The following is a 9,649-nucleotide window of genomic DNA, read 5'->3' as shown; positions in this document are numbered from 1 at the left end:
TTCATTTCTGGCAAGGCACCAAATATTTTATTTATTTAATACTCTTTATATAATACTCTGTCACCAGGCCGGAGTGCAGGAGTTGGAAGCTGTAGTGAGTTCTGGTAATCATAACTCACTGCAGTCTCAAACTCTTGGGCTCAAGTGATCCTCCCACCTCAGCCTCCCAAATAGCTGGGACTACAGGCGCATACCACCATGCCAGGGTAATTATTTTTTATTTTTTGTAGAGACGAGGTCTCACATGTTGTCCAGGGTGGTCTCAAACTCCTGGCCTTAAGTGATTCTCCCACTTTGGCCTCCCAGAGCACTGGGATTACAGGTGTGAGCCACCATGCCTAGCCAAGGCACCAAGATTTTAGCTTACGATTCTTGAACCTCAATAATTTACCTTATAAGTGATTAGAAGTTCTCCCTACAAATCTTTTCTGAAAAAGAGCTCTAATGCTTAATTTTACTCTTGGATTTAATATCCAAGTTGTAATTGCAAAGAGTTCTTAGGGTATGGTAAAGTCAAGATTAATTTAGGCTGCTTTTTTTTTTTTTTTTTTTGAGACAGGGTCTCACTCTGTTACCCAGGTTGGAGTGCAATAGTGCAATTTCAGCTCATTGCAACCTCAATGTCCCAGGCTCAAGTGATCATCCCATCTCAGCCTCCTGAGTAGCTGGGATTACAGGTGCATGCCATCATGCCCAGCTAATTTTCTGTATTTTTGGTAGAGATGGTGTTTCACCATATTGCCTAGGCTGGTCTTGAACTCCTGACCTCAGGTGATCCGCCTGCCTCAGCCTCCCAAAGTGCTGGGATTACAGGCGTGAGCCACTGTGCCTGGCCTATTTAGGTTGCTTTAAAAATGTATTTGAAATCAAGAGCCTGAAGTAGTATAAAATGGTCACAAGAAAGCAGCTTGAGAAATATATGGTTTAGGAAATCATAATCTGTTTCTAATTTGTCCTTTATACCATTTACAAGTGACAAACTTCATTGGTTTATAAACTTTTGTACTGATTCTGTATCATAAATAATAGAAATGTTCACATCAATAGAGAATTACACCACTAGAGACTATGCTGGGGTAATAAAGGATTTGCTAAGAGCACTCAATCTTCTATATTCTACTGCTATTTTTCCTCTGTGCTAGGGAAGTTGACTGTAATGGCAAGTTTAGCAATGTAGAAGCTACTGTGAGGAAGTTTTCGAAAATACATTTATGAAATTTTATTACCTTCTTGGAACCAAAGGACTCATGGGAGACAGCAATGTGGCATCAGACTTAGCATTTTTAAGCAAATGCTCAGAAATAAAGATAGGAAATTTAAAAATTACTAAAAATACTTAGATTTCGGGAATATCGATGACCTAGTAAAAAACATAAGTTTTTTATGTTTTTTAAAACATACTGGGCTGGGCTTGGTGGTTATAATCCCAGCATTTTGAGAGTCCAAGGCAGAAGGATCCTTGAGCCCAGGAGTTCGAGATCAGCTTGGGCAACAGAGTGAGACCCCCATCTCCCTATTTAAAAAAAAACCAACAAAAATCACAATCACTGGCTTTGCTGTAGAACTATACCTCAAGACTTATTAGGATTTCTGGCTGGGCGAGGTGGCTCACGTCTGTAATCCCAGCACTCTGGGAGGCTGCGGTGGGTGGATCACCTGAGGTCAGGAGACCAGCCTGGCCAACATGGTGAAACCCCGTCTCCACCAAAAATTACAAAAATTGGCTGGGCATGGTGGTAGGTGCCTATAGTCCCCAGTTACTCAGGAGGTTGAGGCAGGAGAATGGCTTGAGCCCAGAAGGCGGAGGTTGCAGCCTCCGCCGAGATCATGCCATTGCACTCCAACCTAGGTGACAGAATGGGACTCTGTCTCAAAAAAAAAAAAAAAGGGTTTCTGTTGGGCCTATTATAAATGAAAAGTACAAATTTTATCAAAAAACCTCATCGTCTAAAATACCTTAATATTTAACTAAACTATGAGATCCAATCATAAAAATATTTTCGGCCGGGCGCGGTGGCTCAAGCCTGTAATCCCAGCACTTTGGGAGGCCGAGACGGGCGGATCACGAGGTCAGGAGATCAAGACCATCCTGGCTAACACGGTGAAACCCCGTCTCTACTAAAAAATATAAAAAACGAGCCGGGCGAGGTGGCGGGCGCCTGTAGTCCCAGCTACTCCGGAGGCTGAGGCAGGAGAATGGCGTAAACCCGGGAGGCGGAGCTTGCAGTGAGCTGAGATCCGGCCACTGCACTCCAGCCTGGGGGACAGAGCGAGACTCCGTCTCAAAAAAAAAAAAAAAAAAAAAAAAAAAAAAAAAAAAAAATTTTCATGGATAAAAGGCTAAAAATCTTATATGGGTGAAAATGGAAAATCGATATTAAGCATGGCACAGAATGAAAACAGAACTAAACAGATAGCAAAATAAATAGGACCTTCCTCCCAAAACTAAAATGCGCTTAAGACTTGTCTAACCACACAAGGCTTTTAGGTAGGTAGTCTTCTGCACCTTCAGATTTCACACCAACACCTCAAAATCCAGAAATCATTAAAGCAAATGGCTTTTTATTAAACAAATGGCTTTTTATCAGTAGGGTAAAACATACCAAATAACTGTTTCATTTCATATTATTATTCATCATCTCACAACACTTCTGGAAAGAACGTGAATTTCTTCAGGTTCATGCATATGAGGCCAAATAGGAGAGATTTGTTTTATGCTTTTTTTTTTTTGAGACGGAGTCTTGCTCTGTCCCCCAGGCTGGAGTGCAGTGGCCGGATCTCAGCTCACTGCAAGCTCCGCCTCCCGGGTTTACGCCATTCTCCTGCCTCAGCCTCCGGAGTAGCTGGGACTACAGGCGCTCGCCACCTCGCCCGGCTAGGTTTTTTTTTTTTTTTGTATTTTTAGTAGAGACGGGGTTTCACCGTGTTAGCCAGGATGGTCTCGATCTCCTGACCTCGTGATCCGCCCGTCTCGGCCCCCCAAAGTGCTGGGATTACAGGCTTGAGCCACCGCGCCCGGCCTTGTTTTATGCTTTTTTCTTTAAAGCGGGATTTCACCCTGTCACCCAGCTAGAGTGCAGTGATGCTATCATAGTTCACTGTAACCTCAAAATCCAGAGCCCAAGCTATCCTCTAGCCTCAGCCTCCTGAGTACCTCGGACTGCAAATGCATGCCACCATGCCTGGCTAATATTTAAATGTTTTTGTAAATATGAAGTCTTACTATGTTGCCCAGGCTAGTCTTAAACTTCTGGGCGCAAGCAATCCTTCCATCTCACCCTTCTAAAGTGTTGTGATTACAGGTGTGTGCCATTGCACCTGGTCTACCCTTTTGGTAATAAGAGACCTCTGAGGAAATCTGGCTGCAATGTTTAAGGTTCCATGAGTTATTTTAAGATGAAGACTGAGACTGTGTTATAGTGGTCTTCATACTCCCCCACCGTCCTGGTCATCTAACAAGCTCAAGTGAGCTGAACTGAAACATTTGTAAACTACAGTCTCAGTAAATAGATGCTTGGAAAAACAAGATTTATAGTAGATTCAAAGACGGATGAGGATAATTTAAATAATACAATCTGAAAGAGTTGACTCAAGTTACAGATTACAGAAAGAGTATTTTTAGTTAGAAGTTTACTTGGGACCAGGTGCAGTGGCTTGTGCCTGTAATTCCAGCACTTTGGGAGGCCAAGGTGGGTGGATCACTTGAGGTCAGGAGTTTGAGACCAACCTGACCAACATGGTGAAACCCCATCTCTACTAAAAATACAAAAATTAGCCAGGTGTGGTGGGAGGCACCTATAATTTCAGCTACTGGGGAGGCTGAGGCAGGAGAATTGCTTGAATCTGGGAGGCAGAGGTTGCAGTAAGCTGAGATTGCACCATTGCCCTCCAGCCTGGGCAAAGAAATGAGATTCCATTAAAAAAAAAAAAAAAAAGAAGTTTACTTGCGTAATGCCATACGGAAAGGAGATGAAAATATAGATGTATATAGGGATATAAACTTGTTGCAAATTACACAAAATTGTATGTTTAAGCATAGTAAAATAGTCCAGTTAAAATTGGGATATACTTAATTTGCTAAGAATAATATAATGCTACCAGAACGCTTAGCAATTAAAAAAACTAAGAGAATATAAGTTCAAAATGAGTATAATTGATAGTAAATCTTCACTTACCTCCATAACTTAGGAGTCATGAAAAGAAAGGAGAAGTTAGCAGACCAGGCATGTAAATCAGATGTAAGTAGGATGAAATACAGAAATATTCCTAGTTCTGGGTAACTCAATTTGAGGTCATAAGTTTACTGAATTTGGATTAATCAAGTGGTTCAAGAATTAAGGTAAAATGGTCCAAAAGATCCTGATATATCCAGAAGACATATTACTGAGGTTTTACAAGGCTAATTTGAAAACGCAGATTAACATTTTATGTTTCCTTACATATCATTAAAATAGACCATATTAAAAGTCAATTTCAGAAGCTGTTTTATGACTGGAATAAAAAACAATTAAAGATGTAGAGTAACATCGTATTTCTGTCTGATGCTGGAAGGCTATTTTTCATGGAAGTAATAACTGGGTAAACAGTGATACTTTAATTTTACGAATAGGAATCCTAGAAAACAAGGTTTTGCTCCTAGAAAACAAAAATATTTGCTTTCAATTAATTTTCTAAAAAGGTTGTGTTGGTCACTTTTTAAACTCCTACAATCTAAGCAGCACTGAATTCCTATTTGATTTTTTTTTTTTTTTGCTAATAGTTTTCAGAAGCAAACCTGCTTTAGGGTGACAAAAAGTTTCAGATCTTAGACAGAACCTTCATTTCCTCTTAAGTATGTTTCTCCATCAAAAACAAGTATTCAAATAGAGAATCTCAATTATCTAAACCTATTTTTGGCCATCTTCCGGAATTTCTTGTTAAATCTCCTTTGAAATGCCACAGTTGCACTCTTGGAAAACTTGTCTTCCTGGTTTTCAAATTTCTGTTTATTATTACAGCTCTTCAGCTAGAATGCCAGGTCTTTGTGCTGTACTGTTTCTTGAAACTGGAGACCAGCACACTTCCCCCAATTCAATTACTTGCTTTCCATTTGAGAAATTAAAGCCATGTCAATTTTATAAAGTTTTAACTGACTGAATTATTTGACTTTAAGTTCTCAATTTCATTCCCTTAGCCTAAAACTGGGAAAGATCTTGGTTTTATTAAGAGAAGGAAAGGTTCAAGAGTATTAACACATTTCAGTCATTGACTCTCATAATTGATGTAAGTGTAGGGGTTTTCTAACAGGCACAGGCTTGAGATATGATACTCTAAGGAAAAAAGGAAGAGTTCTTATTCAATTCTAGAAATGTTTAAGATTACATACCTAATGATAGTTTATTTACATAAATGTGTGTTCATATATTTTTTTAAAAGGGACCCACTACTGTCCTTCATAAAGAGCTTCAGTGAGCTTTTCTACCCTTATCGGCCTTATGTAACTGCCAAATTTACCTCTCCAGCCTGACTTTTACATAGAATTCCAGTTCTGTATATCCAGCGACCTTAAATGAAGACATTTCAAGCTTAATGTCTAAATATCACCTTAAATACATTGCAGAAATGGAACACATTTTCCCCCTCTTAAACTAGTTTCTTTTCTTTTTTTCTTTTGACAGAGTCACTCTATCACCCAGGCTTGAGTGCAATGGCATGATCTTGGCTCACTGCAGTCTCCACTGCCCAGTTTCAAGCGATTCTCCTGCCTCAGTCTCCTGAGTAGCTGGGATTACAGGCATGAGCCACCACGTCTGACTGATTTTTGTATTTTTAGTAGAGGTGGGGTTTCACCATGTTGGCCAGGCTGGTCTTGAACTCCTGACCTCAAGTGATTCAACCACCTCTGCTTCCCCAAGTGTTAAGATTACAGGCATGAGCCACCGCACCCAGCCTTAAACTAGTTTCTTAACTATCTCCTTTCTTTCAGTGATAACTCCATTGTCTTCCATTACAGAAAATGTATAATCTTTTACACCTCCCTTTTATTCAACCCATCATGATATTCAACAATTTTTTCCTTTGAAATATCTTAAATTTATTCTTTCACCTCCATTCTCATGCCACTATTGCTGTTCAGGTTTTCTTCACCCCTAGATTACTACAATAGTCACATGCCCAGTTTCCTTGCTATCATACTTTATTTCTCAGACATTTCTATATATAGTATTGCCACATTTAATTCCAAACAAATCAATAGCCTATAATGCCTCCCTATTCCCTGCTGTATCAAGACTAAAATCCTCTAATTGGTTTTCTAGGCAAAGGCTCAATAGCCTACTTCTAACCTAGTAATCCAAATTCATGTAACCTTTGCCTTAGGCTTTATAGCACAGATCCCAGGTTACTTTTGGGGGAATGTTGCATTCAATTTTGGCTTAAATTCCTACCTACAAACCAGACAAGTCCATTACTTGACAACTCAATGCATCTTAATTTACAAGCATGCAGGCCACAAATTATAAAATGAAGACATTTTTACTGAGTCAGCAGAAACAACTGTTCAATTCTCCTGCAAGTCCCCGTTACTTACAGTTTTCTGCTGAGGTGATCATCTCATGTGGCATTTATTGCCCTCTACCAAAGTGAGCTATTGTCTGACACTCTGCTCTGTACAGACGTGTTTCTGTTTCCATTTTCAGTTCCTTCTGCACATGGTCTAAGTACCAGTAGTTTAGTCAGTTCTCACCTTTTTTGAGGGGAGGGCGGTAATGACGGTATCAAAATTTACACCTGGAAAACAGGTCATAAAGAAAATCAATATAGAAGGGAAAGTGCTTTACCACAGGAATTATTATTTAATTGCTGGTTGAATTCTTGACTTTTGGTTAAAAGGTAAATATAACAAATATGTCAACCACCCTCAAAGCCAAACCAAAACCAACAGCAACAGGCTTTTCAATCAATGTAACTTATACATTGGGTTCTGGAAAACAGATAGAAATGTCCTATAAATTTTATATAAATGCTGTATAAGGGTACATAAAAATATATCTTTATTATAAATGATTTAAATGTCATAGCAGTAAACAAATGGTACTTATTTGATGCACAACTTTCTTTGCCTTCTTAGATTTTTTTGAAAGTTTTGGTGTGACTTGGTTTCTTTTTGAAGGGCTGAGCTGGGAGGAGGAGGAAAGACATTTGGTCTCCTATAAAATTGTCCAAGAAAGTTTATGAGAAAGCCTATATCACTCAATAAGGTGGCTCCAGTAAGTTTAGGCATTCAAAAACATTCCATTAATTTTAGAGCTACCTTAAAGAATTATAGCAGATCCTCAATGCTTTTGTTTCTGTGATTATGGTAATGGTGTTTCTTGAAAAGTATTTTTAAACGTAAGGATTCTTTATTCTACCACCACGTCCTATCTCCTCAGAGATACACAAATAAAGGCCAAAAAATAACAGTTACACTTTATAGAATTTCACACTTCATTGGAAAGGTTAGAAATGATCAATTGGATCAATAATGACCTCCAAAAGGATATCAAAATTTCACAAGCCTGATTATTCACACCCCTACCCACATGTTTCTGGTTTTGCTGGAAAAAAAAAAAAAAAAAAAAAAAAAAAAGACATTTTAAGGTACCTGAGACCTAAGGAATGAATGTTAATAGCTGACATAGAATGAGAAGAGCTTTGATCAGTGAAGTAGTAAAAGGTAGAGAGCACTCCTAAATTATCAGAAAATAACCTGCATATTTCTGTATTTAGCAGGTATGCAGCCTTTCTACCACTTTACCATAAAGGTATTACTGCTGATTTTCAGCAATCAATGGTCACTTATTCTATACCCACTATGTTTAAGACACTAGGCTAGACTTGCAGAATATACAATAAAAAATAAGATGGCCCCTTCCTATAAGACAGGATGTATTTGTTCTAAGTCAGGTATGGAAGTTTAAATAAGAGAAATGGTATTTTTGGCTGAGGAGGAAAAGTGAACTAGAAAAATTTCATGGAGGGGTTAAACAGCTTAAGTTTTAGACAACTGAAGATGAGGGAAAGGACATTCTAGGAGTAAATAACTTGAGCTAAGGCTCGTATGAAAATCTGAGTGAGGTTTGAAAAAGTATTACTTCTCTTTGGCTTAACAACAGTATTATGGTATTCATTCACAATTACTCCCATAGTGGTAAAGTCAATCTTACTTAAGGCAAAAAATATCCTAGATATAGCATTTTGCCTAGTTAACCCTTTCCTCTCAAGATTTCTCACCTGATTTGCTGAGTTAAAAGCCACAGACCCCCAATTATTTAGGGTAAACTTATTTATGCCTAGGTTTCCTTCCAGTATTTCCTACAAGTTTTTTTTTTTTTTTTTTTTCTTCAAAGCAACACACCATGGCTCTGGAAGGGCTGCAGGCAATCTGACTACCCTTGTTTTCTTTGATTAGAAATGAGGGTACCTTATGCAAAGGAAAGAAAACAATCTCAAACATGGTTATATTCATTTCCCTACTCAATTCTCTAGTACCTACTCTTTGCCTTCATTCTACTGTATCTACTTTACTCCTTGCTACTTCATCATGTCTTGGTTCGTGTTGTTTTCTGCACTTGCAAGTTATCATTCCTTCATTTCACATAATCAATCTTAACCACTTTTTCAGCCCAGCTTGCCTTTCATATCCTCTTACAAGTCTTCTCTGATAAGTTTAAGTCCACATTTCCTTCAAGCTTCTACCACACGTAAGTTAGCAAGCCAGAGTTTACATTCCATTATTCTCTGCTTGTTTCTTGTATGTTAGCATAATACTTCCATATAGGTTACAGTTCTTTGCTGACAGGGACCATCTTTTATAGACTATAGTGAAGTACTGGGCCTAAAATAGGCCCTTAAAAATAAAGATAATGTCACTTTAAAAATGCAAGTAGAAAATGCTTAAGGCATTTAAAAGTAGTATTTTAACAATAACTATTTTAGATTAAATAAAACTATATTCATTCTTCTTTTCAGAACTTGAAACCTCAAATTATCATCTCAGATCATCATGCTATTAAAAAGTAGATTTGCGATGGGGCGTGGTGGCTCACGCCTGTAATCCCAGCACTTTGGGAGGCTGAGGCAGGCGGATCACAAGGTCAGGAGATCCAGACCATCTTGGCTAACATGGTGAAACCCCGTCTCTACTAAAAATAGAAAAAAAAAAATTAGCCAGGCCTGGTGGCGGGCGCCTGTAGTCCCAGCTACTCAGGAGGCTGAGGCAGGAGAATGGCATTAACCCAGGAGGCGGAGCTTGCAGTGAGCCGAGATAGTGCCACTGCACTCCAGCCTGAGCGACAAAGCGAGACTCCATCTCAAACCAAAAAAAAGATTTGCATATGAATAAAACTGTCCAACTCTATCACTTATACACAACACAGCCATGAACAAAAGCAGCAGTCATTCTTGATAACCCAATCCCCTCTGAACCAAACAATTTCTGGCAGTAGCAGAGATTTACAAATACATAGCCTGCTAACAACCACTAGGCCTATAATGGAAAAGGTTGTAATTTGAATCCTTTGGAGTGTGCATCTTTCAAATGTGTAGTGAAATCATAAATACAACGTAATTTTGTTCAGTTTGGAATGAAGTGAAATTTTGCTTAAAGGAAGTGAAGATTCAAGTTGAA

The 9,649-nt window shown here is 38.6% G+C and overlaps 1 long non-coding RNA gene across 2 annotated transcripts in view; it reads right to left on the bottom strand.

The window, feature by feature from the left end:
• Nucleotides 1-4,731: 4,731 nt before the first annotated feature.
• Nucleotides 4,732-9,649, bottom strand: part of LOC117063230 — a 56,388-nt gene continuing 51,470 nt past the window's right edge. For both annotated transcript variants that reach the window (XR_004428820.1, XR_004428821.1), the window contains exon 6: nt 4,732-6,768. This is a non-coding gene — a long non-coding RNA (uncharacterized LOC117063230). The remainder of the gene's footprint in view (nt 6,769-9,649) is intronic.

The sequence above is a fragment of the Trachypithecus francoisi genome, unplaced genomic scaffold, assembly GCF_009764315.1.
Source record: "Trachypithecus francoisi isolate TF-2019V2 unplaced genomic scaffold, Tfra_2.0 Lachesis_group18, whole genome shotgun sequence".
NCBI classification, from domain to species: domain Eukaryota; kingdom Metazoa; phylum Chordata; class Mammalia; order Primates; family Cercopithecidae; genus Trachypithecus; species Trachypithecus francoisi.
Note: the sequence above shows the minus strand (reverse complement) of the source record. Positions and strands in the feature narration are given on the sequence as shown.